At 40.4% G+C, this 23,049-nt stretch overlaps 1 long non-coding RNA gene across 1 annotated transcript; it reads left to right on the forward strand.

Annotated features, from left to right (window-relative positions):
- The first annotated feature begins 542 nt into the window (after window positions 1–542).
- LOC308609024 lies at window positions 543–22,391 on the forward strand. Its single transcript, XR_014014265.1, has 3 exons — window positions 543–613; window positions 8,189–8,522; window positions 22,236–22,391. It is a non-coding gene; the product is annotated as an uncharacterized lncRNA (long non-coding RNA).
- The last annotated feature ends 658 nt before the right edge of the window (window positions 22,392–23,049 follow it).

Consider the following 23,049-nt stretch of genomic DNA (forward strand, 5'->3'; position numbering starts at 1 on the left):
ACTTATCTCCCCTCGTGGTATTTGGGGGGGAGGGGTACAGTATCGCTCCTACTCTCCCTTCTACAACACTCCATAGTATCGGCCAGGGGAGGGTAACCATCCTGATATTTCTCCCCTCAACTCCAGTGGTATCTCCCAGACTCACTCTGGGTTCTTATTCATACTCTTTTCATTAGTAATGGCTCCCCTCTCAACCGTGCCATGTCCCTAGGAGCCCCTCAGAGGCTAAATGCAAAGACCCCCATGCACCAGGAAGTCTACCCAAAGAAGGGTAGTTCACCTCCTCCCAAGGCAGCCCCACTGTTCTGCTGCGTGAGGCAGGAGGCAACAGCTTCTTCCACTGTACGGCACGGACACACATGATGGCGGCCCCCTGAAGCAGCAACACTTGGATACGGCCATATTCGGAGCCCAGCAAAGCCGCAGAGGGTAAGGGAACTCTCACGGACTCTGCGTGAAAGTGCCCTGTTGATTGGGGAACGGAGCTTCGCAAGTGCTTTTGAGCATGCGCATGAGACACCCCCCCGCCCCTCCACTAAACACCCGGGTGTTAGAGGTCGGCACTTGGAAGCGAAGCGGTTCTCAGCTGTTTACGAGTTAGCGTCGCGCAGAGGTGATTTTGAAGGGGGTTGGCTACTCTGAGCTGAGTGATGGCGGGGGGCGGAATCTGGGTGGGTGATGGGGCTACTGTGGATTCAGTGATGGGATCTTTTACATCGGATGCCCAGCTAATTGTTAGTCAGCCTTTCTTTTTCTAATTTAAGCCTTAAGGCTATACATTTCCATCTAAGACCCACAAGATTTGTTGTATCGTATTATCATTATTGTTCATTTCCAAGTATTTTAAAATTCAGTTATGATTTTTTTCATTTCACACGTGTCACTTTGAAGCGCGTTTCTGTTTTGCAATAAACAGTTAATCCTTTTGTTATTGATTTCTAACCTAATTTCTCAGAGGTTAGATAATGTGATTTGTGTCATGAACGTTCCTAGAAACCTGTGGAGACTTGCCTTATGCCAAGTCCCATAAATGTGCCATCTATTGCTTTCAAAGGATATGTGTTCTCCGATTGTTAATGTGTTGTTCAAAACTGGTATACCGTCTCTGATTTTTTTTTCACCTACCTGCTCTGTAGAGGGCAGTGTAATGGTGATTTGTGCGTTTCTCTTTGCTTGTGTCGGCTTTTGCTGTATTTGAACCTTATTATTAGGTACAAGTGTGTGTATTTTTTAAATAGACATTGCCAAATGCCTCTCAAAAGTGTTATATATATATTTTAGAATACATTGTGTATATATTATATCGATATATACAATGTATAATACATATATCTGTGTATACGGAAGTGTGTATGAAATATTCCCATCAGCAATATATAAATACCCCCATTTCCCCAAATCCTCTCCAGCACTGGATGATGTTCTTTTTCATTTTTTATTGTTTTGAGGGCTTAATAATTATATCTAGTTCTGTTTTACCTTTTCCACCTATTAGTGGTTGAGATCTTTTCTGGTTATTTGGGCACTTTGATTCCTTCTGTGCATTTCCATAGCCTCTGTTCATTCCTCCTCTTTCCCCTGGCTTTTACATAGTGAACTTTTCTGTACTCCCTCAATTGAACATCGCTGGTGTCATATCTATTCCTGTACATATTAAGATCAAAGTATGGACATGTTCTTTTATTTTACTGGCCTATTTATCCCTGTTTTGATTGCATTCGTTTTATTGTAAATGTTAATATCTGCTAGTCCAAGCATCCCTTCAGTATTCCTTTACATAATTTTCTTGGCTATTTATACGTGCATACAGAGTTTGAAATTGTTTTACCAAGCTGGAAAAGAACTGGAATTCTGCTTGGCTCTTGGTTATGTCAATACGGTTAATACTGAACCAGTGATATTTTTATTTTATTATATTCCTGCCCAGGAATATGGTCTGCCTCTCCATGTGCTTAAGTTTTATATTATATTCTAGAATAATAACTATTAGTTTTTCTATTTTGAGTCCAGCACCGTTCTTGTTACATTCACTTTTAGGTATTTTGTGTTGTCATTATTGGAAATAGGATATTTTTTTCCTCTCCATCTGTTTCAATCTTGTACCCCATCACCTTGTCAAAATTCCCTGTGCTAATTTTCTGAGTATACAATGATATAACCTGCAAATAAAAATGATTTTCTCTCCCTTCTTGATATTGAAGAAGTTTATTTCATCTTCATATTTAATTGCATTAACTAGAGCTTTCAAACACTGTTGGGATAGGAACAACCCCATGTTGTTACTGGTTTTAATAGAAATTGTCTTCAGCATTTTACCTTTTAATTTTATACTTCCTGGTGGTTTTGAGACTATGATCTTTGCCGAATTTTTGTACTTTCCTACAAAATTTTAAGAATTACTGCTGAATTGTGTCAAATGCCCTTTTTATATCCATTGATACAGTTGTATAGTTTTTCTTCTTAATTTGTTGATGTAATAAGTAAATTGATAAATGGAATAGCATTAACCATCTTTGTCTTATTGGAAAACCCAATTTGGTCATGGGGTAAATTTTTCTTTTGATCCTTGCTGGACTCAAATTGCTAATATTCTATTAAAGATGTTTGCATCTAAAAGATGAAATAATCTCCAGGTAACTGTTTGTAGTAGGACTATATTTTTTAGGTAAGGTAAAAGTGCTTCATAAAATAAATTTGGAAGATTTCCAACTTTCTATTATTATTTGGAACAGGGATTAGCAAACTTTTTCTGTAAAGAGCCAAGTAGTAAATATTTGAGGCTTTGCCAGTCCTGCAGTCTCTCTTGCAACTACTCAACTCTGCTGCTATAGCAAATGCAGCCACAGACAATATGTAAACGAATGGACATGGTTGTTTTCCAATAAAATTTTATTTACAAAAACCGGCCAAGGACTAGATTTGACCTGCAGCCTGTAGTTTGCCATCCCCTGGTCTATAACTGTTTAAAAACTGTAGAAATACTGTTTTTTAAAAGTTAGATTGCACTCCATATTAAGTCAATATCATCCTGGTACCTTTTTTTTTGTACTTAACATTCTTTTTTTAATTGAAGTATAGCTGACATACTATATTATAATAGTTTCAGGTACACAGCATAGTGGTTCAACATTTATATTTCTTACAAATTTATCACCATGATACGTCTAGTAACCATCTGTCACCATACTGTATTTAACTTTTTATTTTGAGATAATTATAGATTCACAGGACATTGCAAAAAATAGTACAGAAAGCTGGGATTTGGGTTTTTTTGTTTTTGTTTTTGTTTTGGCTGCACTGGGTCTTCGTTGCTGTGTGCAGGCTTTCTCTAGCTGCAGCGAGCAGGGGCTACTCTTCATTGTGGTGTGCGGGCTTCTCATTGTGGTGGCTTCTCTTGTTGTGGAGCATGGGCTCTAAGCTCACAGGCTTCAGTAGTTGTGGCATGCAGACTCAGTAGTTGTGGCTCGCGAGCTCTAGAGCACAGGCTCAGTAGTTGTGGCCCACAGGCTTAGTTGCTCCACGGCATGTGGGATCTTCCCAGACCAGGGCTCGAACCCGTGTCCCCTGCATTGTACCACTGTACCACCAGGGAAGTCCCAAAGTTGGTGTTTTTTTTTTAAAATGATACACATTACAAACTTTCTGACTTCTATACACTGGTCACTTAGGGATTCTTTTGCTCTTTCTTTTTTTGCATTAATTTTTATTTTGCTGGAGAAGCACCTGTTTCACCTCGATATTTAAATGTTGCTATGGATTTGCACATAATATTCTTCTAGAAATAATGTTTAGTGGAATATCTCCTCTAGTAGTAATATCTCCTCCTTCCTAATATTGTATTTTTTTTCTATTTCGTTTAACAGATTTGCTGGAAGTTTATTCATGTAACTGGTCATTTCAAAGGATGAGCTCTTCACTTTATACTCTCAATGTACATATAATATACACACATATATCGCATTTAGGTTTTATTAGGGGATTTATTAGCATATTTTGAGTTTTTTCTAATTTCTTTTTCTAATTACTCAGATTGAGTACTTAGCTTTTTTGAGGTTTACTCTCATTTTAATAACGAATCATGTAGGACTGTACATTTTTTTATAAATATAGCTTTTGCTGTGTGAAATAACATCCGGTACAAAGTGTATAACTTCAGTGTTGTTGGTGCATTTTGAGTTTGATTTTTATTTCTTTATCTATTTTTAATTACCTTTGAGTGGCAAATATAAACACATACTATAAAATTTACCATCTCAACCATTTCTAAGTGTACGGTTCAATAGTGTTAAGTATATTCACATTGTTCTGCAAACAATCTCTAGAACTTTTTCACCTTACAAAATGGAAACTGTATACCCATTAAACGACATCTCCCCATTTCCCCCTCCTTCAGCCCCTGGCAGCCACCATTCTACTTTCTGTTTCTATGAATTTGACTATTCTAGATACCTTATGTAAGTGGTATCATCCAGGACTTATCTTTTTGTGACTGGCTTATCTCATTTAGCATAATGTCTTCAAGTTTCATCCATGTTGTAGCATGTGTCAGAATTTCCTCTTTAATGCTGAATAATATACTATTGCATGAATATACCACATTCATCTCCTGATGGACACTTGGGTTGCTTTCACCTCTTGACTATTGTGAATAGTGCTGCTATGAACAGGAGTGTGCAAATTTGTCTTTGAGATCCTACTTTCAATTCTTTTGGATATATACCCAGAAGTGAGATTGCTATTTTTCATTTTTTGAGGAAAGCCGTACTATTTTCCATAGTGGCTGCACCATTTTATATTCCCATCAGCAGTGCACAAGAGTTCCAATTTCTCCACATCCTCGCCAACACTTGTTATTTTCTTTTTTTTTTAATAGTAGACATCCTAGTGGGTATGAGGTGTTATCTCACTTTTTTTGACTTGTATCTTCCTAATGATTGATGTTGACCATCTTTTCATATGCTTGTTGACCATTCATATATCATCTTTGGAGAAATGTCTGTTCAAATCCTTTGCCAATTTTTTAATTGGGTTATCTGGGTTTATTGTTGTTGTTGAGTTATAGGAGTTCTTTATACATTCTGGATATTAGCCCCTTATCAGATATATGATTTGCACATATTTTCTTCCATTCCCTAGGTTGCCTTTTCACTCTATTGATTGTGTCCTTCAATGCACTGAAGTTTTTAATTTTGATGTAGTCCAATTTGTCTATTTTTGCTTTTGTTTCCTGTGTTTTGGTGTCATATCCAGGAAATCTTTGCCAAATACAAATGTCATGAAGCTTTTCCCCTGTGTTTTCTTCCAATAGTTTTGGGTCTTATATTTAGGTCTTTGATATATTTTGAATTAATTTTTGTATATGGTGTAAGGTAATACTTTTGCACATGGATATCCAGTTTTTTTCCCAGCACCATCTATTGAGGAGACTAACCTTTCCCGCATTGAATGCTTTTGGCACCTTTGTCAAAAATCATTTGACCATATATGACCCATTTATTTCTGGGCTCCCTATTCCATTGGTCTATATATCTGTCTTTATGCCAGTACCACACTGTTTTGATTACTGTAGCTTTGTAATAAGTTTTGAAATCAGTAAGTGTAAGAACTCCAACTTTGTTCTTCTTTTTCAAGATTGTTTTGGGCTATTCGGGGTTGGGTTTAATTTTTTGAATTAGAGTTCCTAAGTTCACTCTTCCTAAGTTCCTTAGTCTACTAGCTCTGCCTTTATATATAACCTGTTTATACCAATTGGATGCTTCTGACCTTGAAATTCCCTTTGATAATTATATCACGAAACTGGCTTTCCTTTTTCTGGACTTTGCTTGGCATATCTTTGCCCAACCCTTTATTTTGCAAATTGCTGCTGTGTTTTAGTTATGCTTCTTATAACTATGTCTCATTGTGCTTGCTTTTTTATTCCAATCTTATCTCTCTCTCTACAGAATGAACCAACCGATTCAATTTCACAGAACCATAGTATACCTAATTCTATGCCTTGTTTCTTATTTTATGTTTACTATTTATATTATTTTCTGCTTTCTTTTTCCTGTTCTTACTTTTGATGACTTAATGCAGGTATGACCATTCACCCCCTCTCTCCCCAGCCCACTCACCTTTTAAGTCAGGGAATTTTAACTTTTATAAAATCTTTAAAAGTATATCTTCCCATTTCTATCAAACATAATTAAATTTATATTTTCCTTATTTATACCTATAGAGACATGCCCTCTCCTTTCAGTTTTCTTCAGCAAGACAGTTATACTTCTCGACCTTTCAAAGATAATTAAAATTTTTTATTACAGGTCATTTATATTTTCTTTAGGTTTCTGCTTTAAATTTAAATTTAAATTTAAATTTAAATTTTTCTTAGCATTTTAAATTTCAAATTCCCAGTCACATTTTCTTCCTCTGTTATGATTGTACACACACTTACATACATACATGTCCTGTTGTTTTCAAAGATCTCACGATGACCAGGTGAACTTGTGTGTTTGCATATGCATTGTTTTGTTCTTTTGAGATCTCACTTCTGATTCAATTTTCTTTTATTTAGAATACTTCCTTGAATGTTTTCCTTCACTATGGTAAATTGATGGAACACTCTTCAAATTATTTCATGTCTAAAACTGTCCTTCTTTGGTTCTGGCTGAGAAATAGGATCTTTAGGAGGGATATAGTCTCCTTACACTGAAGTCCTCTTCTCTCCATGGTCCGTAGATGTTAAATGACTCTGGCTTCCATTGTTGTAAGTGAGAAGTCTGATGCTAGGAGGATGCATGTGGGGGAGGATCAGATTTAAGACAGTGGTTCCCACTCCTCACAGTGCATCAGAATAGCTTATGCAGTTTTTATAAATACAGATGCCTGGGCCCACAGATATTAAGTTACACTCATTCAGGAGTGGAACTTTGCATAAGCATTTTTAGAAGATTTTAGAATATCCTAGTTTGATTCTGATGTGCAGGCAGAGTTAGGAACCACTGATTTCAGGCCTAATGGTATCAGTGATGGGAAGTCCTGCTGGAGTTACTAATTTGTCAGCAGTGGATGTGCATTTGAAGGAGCCCTTAGCAAATAATACTCGGGCATTTTGGGGGAAAGTGATTACATCTCTCTAGGAATCATTGATTGTAGAAGTCAGTGATTAAGATCTCTGCAAGATAATGATTGAAAGGCTGACGTAGTCAGTGAGTTGACTGAGAGCCTTGGAGCTTTGGCAACTGGAGACTTTGGGGCAGTCTTATTTTGAAAATACTTGGGATCAGTGATTTGGTGTCCTATGGGTATCAGGAATTGTGGCCATGTGAAGTCAGTTAATTGGGGCCTGGAAGGTCAGCATCTGGCCTCTCCTTTAGTCCATTTCAGGTACTGTAAGGATCAGTTATTAGCTGTCTAGACAGATCAATGATTGGATTCCTGGTGGGGGTATGTTATTGGGATCCTCTGCTGGGGATTATTTGAGGGGCCTTTGAAAGCCAGGCTAATTACCCTCTTGGAAAAGAAATTTGCAATCTATTTGAATTAATGTTAAGTCTGTGCCATGTCAATGTTTGGTTAGTTTTTCAGTAGCACCCTGCATTTGATGTGGTTCAATGAATCATTGATGGCTTCTGCTACCAGCCAGAGATGACAGTGATGTGGTCTCAAGGATCTGGGACCTGTAGTGACTAATTATCAACAGGTTAGAGCAGGTCAAGGATTGGGCATTTGATGCAATATTACTGAGTGGCTGAGAGTGTGAATTTTGGAACTAACAGATCTGGGTTGAATCCTGTCTTTCCACTTAGTTTTGTGATCTTAGTACACATGACTTAAAAATCTCTACGCCTCTATTTTCTTATCTGTAAAATGTGTAGAATAATAATAATCAGAACTGATTGTCAGAGTTGTGAAAATTAAATGAGGTGCCTGATGTGTGCCTTTTAATAACAGTAATTGCTAATATTTATTCAATGCTTACCATTACAAGTATCATCTCATGTAGTTTTTATTATCTCTTAAGATAGGTATATCTGCCTTGTTTTGGAACCTGTATCTGAAAGTAACTTCTTCATATTCTCCCAGCTAACATGTGAGAGACCTGGGATTCAAACCTTCAGTAATTTTAATCCAAATTTTATCATCTTTCCTATATTCCACCATGACTATAAACTAGAACTAGTTTTTTCTGAATTTTTCTCTTCCGCAGTATTCAACACAGCTAGCCACTCCTTGGTGCCTGCAGGAAGTGTTCGTGGGATGAATGTTGAGTAACTGACCATGTGGACACTGTCTTTCCAGTTTTCTTGAAGTCTCTGTGGAGCCCCTGGGTAAGACCCCATAGTGAAGGCTGAAGAACCTTCCGGCCTCAGCAGCTCTGGTTGAGTCCATGGGTGCCCACCTGGCCTCGGGCTCCCGGGAAGAGCAGAGTTGTCAGCAAGAGAGCCTGGTGGCTGAGGCCCAGCAGGAAGATGCCAGCCAACTGGAGCTCTCCCCAGTGGTCCCCAGCCCTGGCTGCAGAGGGACATGGCAGCATGTGTGAGGTGAGGAGGGAGAGGTCTCCAGGGGCAGGAATTCAGTGAGGAATTGGCCCTAACCTGTCACCAGGGCCTCAGGGCAGGGGCAGGTGGTTCACAGAAGCAGCAGATTCTGGACTCGCTGCCCCGAGACAGATCACCATCCTTCTGCTGCATGAGCACCAAGTCACTGGTGTCCCACATTCAAAGCCCTGCGTGTTTCAGTGGAAAATGATGCAGCTGATGGAGGAAGGGTGGGATGGGAGGGTCACCCCTACAGCCTAGGGGAGGGGGAGGCAGCTCCCTGCTGATTCCAGACTCTGGAAGGTACCCTCTCACCTGTAACCCCTCATTTCCCCAGCTCTGACCATAGATCTCTTCTCCTTCCCAAAAAAGAACTAGAAGATACTCAGTCTCTGGTGCATTGTCATTTGTTCCTTTATTTGTTTAGTCGCTGCTTCCATTTACCATTGGATTTATGAGGTTTGTAATCAGTATAGTAAAATGAACACATATGAATCTATAAAGTTAGGATCAGGGAAAATATAGACAGAGTGGACAAAGTCAACAACAGAGCACAATTAGACTGTAGCTATTCACACAATGCTGAATGAATTTTAGTAACATGGCTATTAAAATCAAACTGCAAATTTGTGTTCTTTGTGGCAGATACAGAATAAAAGAAACACAAGCAGTTAGGTGATTAAATTGTCCACAAGGACAGCATGACAGTTCCTCTGTGGTAGAAACTTCCTGGTATGGGGTTTTCAAAAGGTTTTTGATAGATATTCGTATAAATTGATAGAGGGGACTCTGTTCATAATTATGCTGTGGCAATTTGGACATATAGTCAGCCTAATAATAGAGAAACAATGTCACTTATAGCAACCCCATCTTTTTTTTACTTTTTAAAAAAATTTTAAAGTTTATTTTTGGCTGCATTTGGTCTTCGTTGCTGTGCGCAGGCTTTCTCTAGTTGTGGCGAGCAGGGGCTACTCTTTGTTGTGGTGCACTGGCTTCTCATTGCGGTGGCTTCTCTTGCTGTGGAGCATGGGCTCTAGGCACGCGGGCTTCAGTAGTTGCAGCACGTGGGCTCAGTAGTTGCAGTGCACGGGCTCAGTAGCTGTGGCTCGTGGGCTCTAGAGCACAGGCTCAGTAGTTGTCACGCACAGGCTTAGTTGCTCCACGGCATGTGGGATCTTCCTGGACCAGGGCTCAAACCCATGTCTCCTGCATTGGCAGGCAGATTCTTAACCACTGCGCCACCAGGGAAGTCCTTTACTTTTTTTTTTCGGTACACGGGCCTCTCACTGTTGTGGCCTCTCCTGTTGCGGAGCACAGGCTCCGGACGTACAGGCTCAGCGGCCATGGCTCACGGGGCCCAGCCGCTCCACGGCATGCGGAATCCTCCCGGACCGAGGCACGAACCCGTGTCCCCTGCATCGGCAGGCGGATTCTCAACCACTGCGCCACCAGGGAAGCCCTCCTTTACTTTTTTTATATTGAAGTATAGTTGATTTACAATGTTGTGTTAATTTCTGCTGTACAGAAAAGTGATTCAGTTATACATATATATATATATATATATATATATATATATTCTTTTTTAACATTCTTTTCCATTATGGTTTATCACAGGATATTGAATATAGTTCCCTGTTATAGCAACCCCATCTTGCATGTAGTACTGTGTGTTTTCTTTGGCTGTCTTCTAAAGCAGCCCTTGGCAAATATTTTCTGTAGGGCCCAGTAGTAAATATTTTAGGCTTTGTGGCTCATAGTCTCTGTTACAACTACTCAGCTTGGCTCTTGTAGCATGAAAACAGCCATAGTCCTTATGTAAACAAATGAGTGTAGCTGCCTACCCCTATTCTAGAGCATTTTTTTCCAGAGGAAGCCAAAGCCCTACAGTCAAAGCAGATCTCAGCAAATGTATTATAACAAGAAACCAAAACTGTCTGAGGGCACACCTTTCTGATGGTCTGACGTCATACAAACAGAAAAGACTAAACTATATGTATCAATGCGTGGGCTAAATGCACTTCAGTAATACTCTGTAATAATTTTTCTTGGTCAACCTTTTGACACTGCTTGAGCAACAGGTCAAAATTATAAGTGGCATTAGTCATATGTAACATTTTCAGTCCAGTTTTTTCCTGTGGTCATTTCCTCCCTTTTGCTTAAAAGTTATATTTTAATTTTTGGCATTACAGAACTCATCCACGTGTACTGTATAATATTCAAGCTATTCAGAAATGCAAAAAATAGTATAACAAACCCCTTGTACCCATTGCCCATGTACAACAACTATCAACAGTTATGAACATATGACTAATCTTGTTTTACCTACTACTGCTGGATTATTTTAAAGCAAATCACTGAAATGATATATTTTGCCCTTACTTCCTTTAGTATGTATCTCTGTTTAACTGCAATACCATTAACACACTTAAAACATTAACAATATTTTCTTAATATCATTTGTTACGTACTTATTAAACAAATGTCCTTAATTGTCCCATACATGCCCTTTTTTTTTTTTTTTTTTTTTTTTTTTTGCTGTACGTGGGCCTCTCACTGTTGTGGCCTCTCCCGTTGCGGAGCACAGGCTCCGGACGCGCAGGCTCAGCAGCCATGGCTCACGGGCCCAGCTGCTCCGCGGCATGTGGGATCTTCCCGGACCAGGACACGAACTCGTGTCCCCTGCATCGGCAGGCGGACTCCCAACCACTGCGCCACCAGGGAAGCCCACATGCCTTTTTAAATTGGAATTTTAATTAAAATAATTGTGAACTCACATGCAATTATGACAAATAATACTGACAGGTCCTGTGTATCATTTACCAAGTATCTTAGTCTATTCAGGCTGCTAGACTGGGTGGCTTAAACAACAGAAATTTACTTCTCACAGTTCTGGAGGCTGGGAAGTCCAAGATCAAAGTGCCAGCAGATCTGATGTCTGGTGAGAACCCACTTCTTGGTTTGCAGGTGGCCGTCCTCTCACTGTATCCTCACATGGTGAAGATCAGAGAGTGAGAGCTAGTTCTCATGTCTCTTCTTATAAGGGCACTAAACCCATTCATGAGGGCTCCACTCTCATGACTTAATTACCTCCCAAAGGCCCCACACCCTACTACTGTCACCTTGGGGGTAAGGATTTCAACCTATGAAATCTGTGGGGGACACAGACATTTAGTTCATAGCACCCAGTTTCCCCCAGTGGTAAGATCTTGCAAAACTATGGTCACAATCAGGATATTGACATTGATACAGTACACTGATCTTATTCTGATTTTCCCAGTTTTACATGTATTCATTTGTGTGTGTGTGTTTAGTTTCATACAATTTTATCACAGTTAGAGGTTTGAATGAAGATAGAGAACACTTCTATCACAGGAATCCTTGGTGTTTCAGTTTACAACCACACCTACCTCCCCCTCCTATACCTTTCCCTAACCCCTGGCAACTACTAACCTGGTCTCCATTTCCAAAATTTTGTCATTTCATAAATGTATTAGGAGGTGGGGCTTCCTGAAGAGAGGAGAGAGGTGGGTGTCTGGAAAAAATATTGGCTGAAATATTTCCACATAAGATAAAAAAACATATATCCAAAGATACAACAATCAACAAATCCTAAGCACAACAACATGAGAAAACTACTTAAGGCACATCATAATCAAGTTGCTCAAAACCACTGGTGAAGAGAAAATCCTAGAGAAAAAAAGAAAATGCACAGGAACAAAGATAAGCATGAAAGCAGTTTTCTTGTCAGTAACAAGCCAGGAAACAGTGGAGCAAGGAAACAGTGGAGCAAGAACTTTACTGAAATTAACAACAACAAACCAGCAACCTAGAATTCTCTACCTGCAAAATTATTTTTTTTAATGAAGAGAAAATAAAGACATTTTCAGACATACAAAAGTTTAAATAATTCATCATCAGCTGACCTGCACTACAAAAAATGTTAAAGGAGGTCCTTCAAGCAGAAGGCAAATGATACCAGATGGAAATCTACATCTACACAAAGGAATGAAGAGCACCAGAAATGGTAACTACATGGTTAAATATAAATACTTTTATTATTTGGATCTCTTTAAAAGATAATCAACTGTTTAAAATTAAAATAACAATGAATCATGCCATTTATAATATATGCAGATTGAAATACATAACAACAATAGCATAAAACTTAGGAGGGTACACTGAAGTATGTTGTAAGGTTCTTGAATTATACATAAAGTGCTATAATATCACTTGAAGGTAGGCTGTAATAAGTTGATGATATTAATACTATAAACTCTAAAGCAACAACTAAAATAAAACGAGAAAGTATTAAAGCTCTTAAACCCAACGAAGAATATAAAATGGAATCATAAAAAATACTTAATTCAAAATAAGACAGAAATAAAGGAAAAAGGGAAAGGAGAACAGATAGAACAAATAGAAAACAAATAGCCATATGGTAGATTTAAACACAACCACATCTATAATCATATTATATGTAAATGGCAAGTAGAGATTTTTCAATTGGATAAAAAAGCAAGATGCAACTATATGTTCTGTCCAAGAAATCCACTTTAAATATAAAGACAAAAATAGGTTAAAAGTAAAAGGATGGCAAAACATGTACCATGCTAACACTAATCCAAAGAATTCATACATGCACCCCAATGTTCATTGCAGCACTATTTACAATAGCCAGGACATGGAAGCAACCTTAATGTCCATCGACAGAGGAATGAATAAAGATGTGGAACATATATACAATGGAATATTACTCAGCCATAAAAAAGAACAAAATAATGCCATTTGCAGAAACATGGATGAACCCAGAGATTATCATAATGAGTGAAGTAAGCCAGACAGAGAAAGACAAAAACCATATGATATCACTTATATGTGGAATCTAAAAAAATGGTACAAATGAACTTATTTACAAAACAGAAATAGAGTCATACATGTAGAAAACAAACTTATGGTTACCAGGGGGGCAGGGGAGAGGGAAAATTGGGAGATTGGGATTGACATATACACGCTACTGTATATAAAATAGATAACTAATAAGAGCCCTCTGCACAGGGAACTCTACTCAATACTCTGTAATGACCTATATGGGAAAACAATCTAAAAAAAGAGTGGGTATATGTATATGTATAACCGATTCACTTTGCTGTACACCTGAAACTAACAGAGCATTGTAAATCAACTATACTCCAATAAAAAAAATTTTTAACATCTTTATTGGAGTATAATTGCTTTACAATGGTGTGTTAGTTGTTGCTTTATAACCAAGTGAATCAGTTATACATATACATATGTCCCCATATCTCTTCCCTCTTGAGTCTCCCTCCCTCCCACCCTCGCTATCCTACCCCTCTAGGTGGTCACAAAGCACCAAGCTGATCTCCCTGAGCTATACGGCTGCTTCCCACTAGCTATCTATTTTACGTTTGGTAGTGTATATATGTCCATGCCACTCTCTCACTTTGTCTCAGCTTACCCTTCCCCCTCCCTGTATCCTCAAGTCCATTCTCTAGTAGGTCTCCATCTTTATTCCCATCTTGCCCCTAGGTTCTTCATGACCGTTTTTTTTTCTTTAGATTCCATATATATGTGTGAGCATACGGCATTTGTTTTTCTCTTTCTGACTTACTTCACTGTGAATGACAGTCTCTAGGTCCATCCACCTCACTACAAATAACTCAGTTTCATTCCTTTTTATGGCTGAGTAATATTCCACTGTATATATGTGCCACATCTTTATCCATTCATCTGTTGATGGACACTTAGGTTGCTTCCATGTCCTGGCTATTGTAAATAGTGCTGCAATGAACATTGTGGTACATGACTCTTTTTGAATTATGGTTTTATCAGGGTATATGCCCAGTAGTGGGATTGCTGGGTCATATGGTAGTTCTATTTTTAGTTTTTTAAGGAACTCCATACTGTTCTCCATAGGGGCTGTATCAATTTACATTCCCACCAACAGTGCAAGAGGGTTCCCTTTTCTCCACACCCTCTCCAGCACTTATTGTTTGTAGATTTTTTGATGATGGCCATTCTGACCGGTGTGAGACAAAATTCAACACCCATTTATGATAAAAACCCTCCAGAAAGTAGGCATAGAGGGAACTTTCCTCAACATAATAAAGGTCATATATGACAAACCCACAGCCAACATCATTCTCAATGGAGAAAAACTGAAACCATTTCCACTAAGAGCAGGAACAAGACAAGGTTGCCCACTCTCACCACTATTATTCAATATAGTGTTGGAAGTTTTAGCCACAGCACTCAGAGAAGAAAAAGAAATAAAAGGAATCCAAATCGGAAAAGAAGAAGTAAAGATGTCACTGTTTGCAGGTGACATGATACTATACATAGAGAATCCTAAAGATGCTACCAGAAAACTACTAGAGCTAATCAATGAATTTGGTAAAGGAGCAGGATACAAAATTAATGCACAGAAATCTCTTGCATTCCTATACACTAATGATGAAAACTCTGAAAGTGAAATTAAGAAAACACTCCCATTTGCCATTGCAACAAAAAGAATAAAATATCTAGGAATAAACCTACCTAAGGAGACAAAAGACCTGTATACAGGGAGATCAGCTCGGTGCTTTGTGACCACCTAGAGGGGTGGGATAGGGAGGGTTGGAGGGAGGGAGACGCAAGAGGGAAGAGATATGGGGATATATGTATATGTGTAGCTGATTCACTTTGTTATAAAGCAGAAACTAACACACCATTGTAAAGCAATTATACTCCAAAAAGATGTTGAAAAAAAAGTTTCCCTTCTCCCCAGTTTATTTTTCGTTTATTTATACATGAACAGACATAGATTCTTATATCATTCAATCAGTTTATAATCTATTTATTTATTTACTGTGCTGAAATCCAAAGGTAATTTATTAAATACTTCCCCATTAAATTTTTGTTAACTGTAGGACTTTTGGGTTTTTCCACTATGGTTTACCACAGGATACTGAATATAGTTCCCTGTGCTATACAGTAGGACCTTGTTGTTTATCCATTCTATATATAATAGTTTGCATCTGCTCATTCCAAGCTCCCAGTCCATCCCTCCCCCACCCCCCCTCCCTTGGCAACAAGAAGTCTGTTCTCTATGTCTGTGAGTCTGTTTCTATTTTGTAGGTAAGTTCGTTTGTGTCATATTTTAGATTCCAGATATAAGTGATATCGTATGGTTTTTGTCTTTCTCTTTCTGACTTACTTCACTTAGTGTGATAACCTCTAGTTGCATCCATGTTGCTACAAATTGTATTATTTCATTCTTTTTTTATGGCTGAGTAGTATTCCACTGTATGTATACATACCACATCTTCTTTATCCATTCATCTGTCAATGGACATTTAGGTTGTTTCCATGTCTTGGCTACTACTGTGAATACTGCTGCTGTGAACATAGGGGTGCATATATCTTTTTGAATTATAGTTTTGTCTGGGTATATGCCCACGAGTGGGACTGCTGGATCATATGGCAACTCTATTTTTAGCTTTTTGAACAACCTCCATATTGTTCTCCATAGTGGCTGTACCAATTTACATTCCCACCAACAGGGTAGGAGGGTTCCCTTTTCTCCACACCCTCTTCAGCATTTGTTATTTGTAGACTGTTTAATGATGGCCATTCTGACCAGTGTGAGATGGTACCTCACTGTAGTTTTAATTTGCATTTCTCTAATAATTTATTACTTTATTTATTTTGAATTTTAAAATATTCTCAGATTTGGCCAGTGGGAGTCACTTGCAGCTGGAATGTTATGTCCTTTTTTTTTTTTTCCGCTTTATTTATTTATTTATTTATTTATTTATTTATGGATGGCTGTGTTGGGTCTTCGTTTCTATGCGCGGGCTTTCTCTAGTTGTGGCAAGCGGGGGCCACTCTTCATCGCGGTGCGCGGGCCTCTCACTATCGCGGCCTCTCTTGTTGCGGAGCACAGGCTCCAGACGCGCAGGCTCAGTAATTGTGGCTCACGGGCCCAGTTGCTCCGCGGCATGTGGGATCTTCCCAGACCAGGGCTCGAACCCGTGTCCCCTGCATTGGCAGGCAGATTCTCAACCACTGCGCCACCAGGGAAGCCCTGTTATGTCCTTTTGACATGTCCCATGATTCCTTGAGCACATCCTGACCTTCTGGCACAACAAAATGTTTAGGTTCATCCTGTACTTTTCCCACCCCAGCTCAGAATAACCCACGTCTCCTAGTTAATAATTTTTAATGAGTTTTAATCCTGGTATATAACATAGTATGCCTACTACTAAATACCTAATATTATATAATATTTTATAGGAGAAAGAAATATAATTGAAATTTCTGCAATTCACTGTGTTCATGCAGTAAAAGTTATTCTTTACTAAAAATGAGAACTACATTGACAGATGAATGGATAAAGAAGATGTGGTACAAATATACAATGGAACACTACTCAGCCATGAAAAAGAATGAAATAATGTCATTTGCAGCAACATGGATGCAACTAGAGATTATCATACTAAGTGAAGTAAGTCTGAAAGAAAAAGACATACCATATGGTGTCACTTATATGTGGAATCTAAAATATGACACAAATGAACCTATCTGTGAAACAGAAACAGAATCATGGACATAGAGAACAGACTGGTAGTTGCCAAGGGGGAGGGGGCTGGGGAGGGATTCAGTGGGAGGTTGGGGTTAGCAGATGTAAGCTTTTATGTATAGAATGGATAAAGAACAAGGTCCTACTGTATAGCACAGAGACCTATATTCAATATCCTATGATAAACCATAATGGAAAAGAATATTTTTTAAAAAGAATGTATATATATGTATAACTGAATCAGTTTGCTGTACAGCAGAAAGTAACACAACATTGTAAATCAACTATACTTCAATTTTAAAAATATTGATAAAAATGAGGACTAAACAACCCTCTTAAGTCCTCCAGCTATTTTGAGAACTGCCAGAAACACCTTTCCTGGGCAGTTGAGTACCGAGTAGCAGATGTTATGCCAGGAACTGGGAAGGGAGAAATATATTATACACACCCCTTGTCCTGTAGCAACCCTGAAATGTGAAAAACCAATACAGGTAGGTAGGAAAGGTAAGTTCTCCATGAGGGAGTAAGTTTACCCGCCAGTGTTGGAGAAGCTTAAATTGGATGATAAGGCATGTGATACAAAGTGCAAAGGTATGGAAGTGAAAAAGAAAAACTACTTGATGTCAAATAGCTCTATGTAGAAGAAGAAGGGTCTATGTGACATTCAGGGAAGCAAAATGAATTTAAAATCTGAGGACAAATGCTGGACTCCATCATAGAAAAAGTAAGAATTTTTTCCTTGATCTAATGGATAGCCATGGAGGGATTATATATGCAAGGAAGATATATTAACTAACTTTTGTATCTTGAAAGAATTATAGTCCCTACTGCAATTGTATTTTATATTTCAGGATAACATATTTTAAGTAGAGATTTTTAAAAACAACATTAAAAGAGGAACTGACCATAGAGTCTTTGCACAGAATTTTAAGCCCAGACTGAAAATGGCATATTCTATTACCAATTTTTAAAAATATTTAAAAAATTTTCCAGCTTCATTGAGGAATGGTTGACAAATTAAAAATTATATATACTTAAGGTATACAATATGGTGGGGGGGTTTCTGGGTTTTTATGTTTTGTTTTGTTTTTTGTGGTACGCGGGCCTCTCACTGCTGTGGCCTCTCCCACTGCGGAGCACAGGCTCTGGATGCACAGGCCCAGCAGCCATGGCTTATGGGCCCAGCCGCTCCACAGCACGTGGGATCTTCCCGGACCGGGGCACGAACCCGTGCCCCCTGCATCAGCAGGCAGACTCTCAACCACTGCGCCACCAGGGAAGCCCCCAATATGATGTTTTGATATAAATATATTCTTTTTTTTTTTTTTGCGTTATGCGGGCCTCTCACTGTTGTGGCCTCTCCCGTTGCGGAGCACAGGCTCCGGACGCGCAGGCTCAGCGGCCATGGCTCACGGGCCCAGCCGCTCCGCGGCATGTGGGATCTTCCCGGACCGGGGCACGAACCGGTGTCCCCTGCATCGGCAGGCGGACTCTCAACCACTGCGCCACCAGGGAAGCCCTAAATATATTCTTTTAACTTTGACCTACCTAAGGCCCAAGTAGCGTCAAAAGCCCCAGAGGAAAGTTAAACTGTAGGATGGTTTGCACCTGTATGAAATGAAATCAGTGAGGTGTGCACATGAAGAACCCTGTCCACTGTGTTCTGCTTTGGCCCTACGCCCTCGGCTTCTTTTAGATGGTTCTAAACCAGCAGTTCTCAAACTTGAGCATGCATCAGAATCACCTAGAGGGCTGGTCAACACACAGACTGCTAAACCTCATAACCAAAAGTCTGGTGTAGGACCCGAGAATTTGCATTTCTACCAGTCTCTCAAATGATGCTGCTGGTGGTGGTCCAAGAAACATACTGTGAGAACCATTGTTCTAGAAGATGGCTGTGGCAAACCCTATCATCATACACTTATGACAAGATTACTATTGACGACACTTGTCTTTTTCATTAGGCTGACCCTCTGTTCAGTTTACACCTGTTGTTCCGGCATAATTATTAATGATGCCCCTTCCCATTCTAAAGTGTCCTGATTTGGATGATAAAGTATAAGGTTACCTCACCCATACTCCATAATGAGATCAAATTTGTTTTTGAAATTCAATTATCAGGAAACCTTTACCCTGGAAGAATTGTCATATTTTCTCCCTGTGGCCAATGTAAACCTTACAAACGACTTCATTTCCTTTCCAGCTATATCTGATAGAAAGATAAGAAACAAACTTCTAGCTCAAATTTAATTACTCTGCAGGACCATCAGGCCCAAATGTCTATAGTCCAAATAGATTCTGGTGCTGACTTTGCTCGTTCTGTCTATATTTTCTCTGACGTAAATTTATAGAGTCATACCTGGACATTTTACTACAGGGATTCTTTAATGCCCCCTAAAAACACTGGAAAAGCAGTGGGTGCAACAAACAAATACATGAATTAATCTATTAAATTAAAAACTTGGTTATTAAAAACGTGGTTATTTCCTGCTTTTCTTGGGAAGGGGCTCGGGTCTGTGAAGTCAAAGTTGCAGAGGGGATGATGTGCAGGTACATTGCAGAGATCAGATTCACCAGCCTGGAAACACCCACACTTCAGCTGGGGGCCGCACCCTGTGGGAGACCCAGGGGGCACCACATTTCTGTGGCCACAAGCTGTGTATCTGTGACTGATATGATTGTGTGACACTTGGAAAAGGCAGGTTTCTCATTGGGACCAAGTGTACAACTATCCCCTCCTAAGTCGTTTAATATCTGTCCTTGCACCCTGATCCAAGATTTCAATTTCTAGAAAACAATCATGTATGTGCATGAAGATTTAAATGCAGGAATTTCACTACTGTGATGTTAATAGTCAAAACCAAAACTATCCTTCATAAATGTTAACTAACAGTACATGGGTTATAAAAATTATGATATATTCAAAGACTCAGTATTATGCAGCTGTTAAAATTGTATACAAAAATATTTGCTGACGTGGAAAAATACTTAAGTTATAATACAGAGCAAAGAGAGAAGGTAACCAAACAATTCTAGTTTTCATTTAAACTAAATGTGCATGTATGAATATACTAAACACTCATGAACATAAACACCAAAGCTCAGAGCCAGAAAAAATATCTGAAAGCAAAAAAATCAAAATGTTAATAGAATTTAGTTAGGAGATAACAGAGGTCATTTACATTTTATTCTTTCTACTTATTCGTAGTGTATAACTTCCTTTATATTTAGTTTTCTTTATTATACAAATAATTATATTTGTAATAATTACAAATATAACTGTATAATAAACAAAATTAAAATAATAGAGTTTTGTCATATATACTGTCTTACTGACCACATGACCCTGAGCCCCTGTGAAAATGAACCTGTCCCCAGAGGTGACAGCTTCCACAGGAAGGAGGGAGCTGTGGGGCAAGGTCTGGCTCCCTCATCGTCTGCCTCTGTTCACAGACTCTCAAGGGGAACTTTTTTTTTTTTTAGTCTTACCACTCGGCATGCAGGATCTTAGTTTCCCGACAAGGGATTGAACCTGTGCCCCCAGCAATGGAAGCTCAGAGTGTTAACCACTGGACCGCCAGGGAAATCCCTTGAGGGGAACTTTTAGTGGGAAACTTGGTCTTGGCTATTGTGTGGTGAGGGCGGAAGACATGGTCAGGAGACAAGGTTCCAGTCCACTGCTGTCACTCACAATCCCAGAGGCCTGGGCAAGTCATGTACCTTCTCAGGCCACTTGACTCATCTTTGAGAGGAGGAGGAAGCAGCAGAAGGGCCCTAGAGACTGTGGGCACCCTACTACGCTGCCATTCTCTAAGTTCCAAAGAAAGGGGATTTTTCTGCCCTAGATCAGGATAGAGGAGAAGTCAGCAAATCCCCAAGGATCAGGGGAAAGCAGGCTCTGGTAGGGATCAGCTGAGTGTGTGCAGAGCCAGTGAGGACTCAACGGCCTGTGCTGGGCGTCAGGGGGTAGCGTCTCCCTGGCTGGGACCGGTGGTCACCCCCACCCAGACTTTGCTCGCAGACACCCTGCAGGGAACTGCCTCCCCCTCCTCTAGGCGGTGGGGCTGACCCTCCCATCCCACCTTTCCTCCATCGGCTGCATCACATTTTCCACTGAAACAGGAAGGGCTCTGGATGTGGGACACCAGCCCCATGGTGCTCACACAGCAGGAGGATGGTGACCTGTCTCAGGGACACCAAATATGGAATTTGCTCCTCCTGTGACACACCTGCCCCTGTCCTGAGGCCCTGGTGATCAATGTCAGGTACCTCATTTAATTTTCACTGCAACCTTGCCAGCTACCTGACAATGATTATCCTTAGGACCATTTGACAATAGAAGCAGCTGAAGCAGAGTGAGGCTAAGTTGGTTGTCCCAAGGTCACACTGCTAGCAAGTAGAAGGGCCAGGAAATACTTAAGCCAAGTTCAGCTGACTCCAAAGTGCCCATACTCAGTCACTCTGTGATTCTTTTTTTTTTTTTTTGGCCATGCAACGTGGCATGTGGGATCTTCCCTGACCAGGGCTCGAACCCGTGTCCCCTGCATTAGCAGGCAGATTCTCAACCACTGCACCAGCAAGGAAGCCCCTTGTTCTAAAGTTTTTAAACAAAACTCTGGATGGTGGGAGATGAGGGCAGGGCAGATCTCCTGGCTCCACCCAGATTCAGGAAAGAAAGAGACGGGGGATACAGGACCGGACAGAAAGAGGGGGATTTTGAGGACCACCCCACCTCTAGGAGGCGTAGACTGAGACAGGAGACTAAATGGGGAACAGAGAAGCACAGAGAAATTCTGAGATGCCCTGAGAAAGATGTTAGAGGAACAGGTGTGTGAGGAATTCGTAGAGTGTCTCCCTTGCACAGGGTATTGAGTACAGGACTTCAGCTGAGCAGAGCTCAGCTGTCTACTCTGGAGCGTAGGTCAGTGGTGAGCGGGTCATGCTGGATTGTCTGATGAAGCATCAGGGCCAGCAGCCCTGCCCGATTCTTCATGGCTGTGCGCACCTTTTTCTCCTGCTCAGCCAGCTCTTCCAGCTTGAGCAACTGTGGGGGGCAAGCATGAGAAGGGGCTTCTAGGATTCCATCCCGCCCCTCAGCCCCACTCAGCCTTGTAACGTACCATGTGCTTGCGCTCTAGGTCCAACTCGGCACGTCTCAGCTTCTCCCAGCAGTAGTGGTGATTGCACAGCTGTTTGGGGAGGCAACAGAAATTACCAGTGGGCTCAAAGACGTTTTTCACTAGTGGGCAACCGCACACTTCATCATCCGGTACCTGTGGGGAAGAATGAAAGATGATGAGGTACGTGAAGGGTGCCAAATGGAGGGTGATCAGGCAGGCAGGATGAAAGGAAGAGGGGAATGGAGGGCAGGGAGGCAGGCAGGCAGGAGAGGAATGGGGAGTGGTGACCTAGCAGGGGGGAAGAGAGGAATTCAGTGATTAGGTAAAGAAGAGGGGGCCAAAGGGGGATGATCAATCATGGAGAATGGAGGAAGAAGTTAAGCAGGGATGTAGGAATGGAGGTGATCAGGCAGGAAGGACGGAAGAACAGAAAGAGACCAAACAGGAAGGAGGAAGGATGGAGGGGAGGTCTGACAGGGAGAAGTAGATGAATGAGGGTTGGTAAAGCATGGGGGAGGTGAGGAGTAAGGCTGGGAGGGTGACAGGGATGGGGGCTGATCAAACAGGGAAGAAGGGATTTAGGAGATGACAAGCAGTGAGAAGGTGATTGGGGAAGTGAGGCAGGGAGAATAAGAATAGAAGGAAGCCAGCAAGTAAGAAGAGAGGAATTGAGGGTAACCATGCAGGGAGGGAGGGGGGATTGTGGGGTGGTCAGGCAGGGGCTGGGAAAAGAAGGGAGATGAGCAAGCAAGGAGAAGGGAAGAATGGGGAATGGTTATGCAGAGAGGAGGAGAGGAACGGAGGCTGGTCAGGCAGAGGGAGAGAGAAATGT

Source organism: Mesoplodon bidens (genome assembly GCF_964165515.1).
Source record: "Mesoplodon bidens genome assembly, chromosome: X".
Taxonomy (NCBI): domain Eukaryota; kingdom Metazoa; phylum Chordata; class Mammalia; order Artiodactyla; family Ziphiidae; genus Mesoplodon; species Mesoplodon bidens.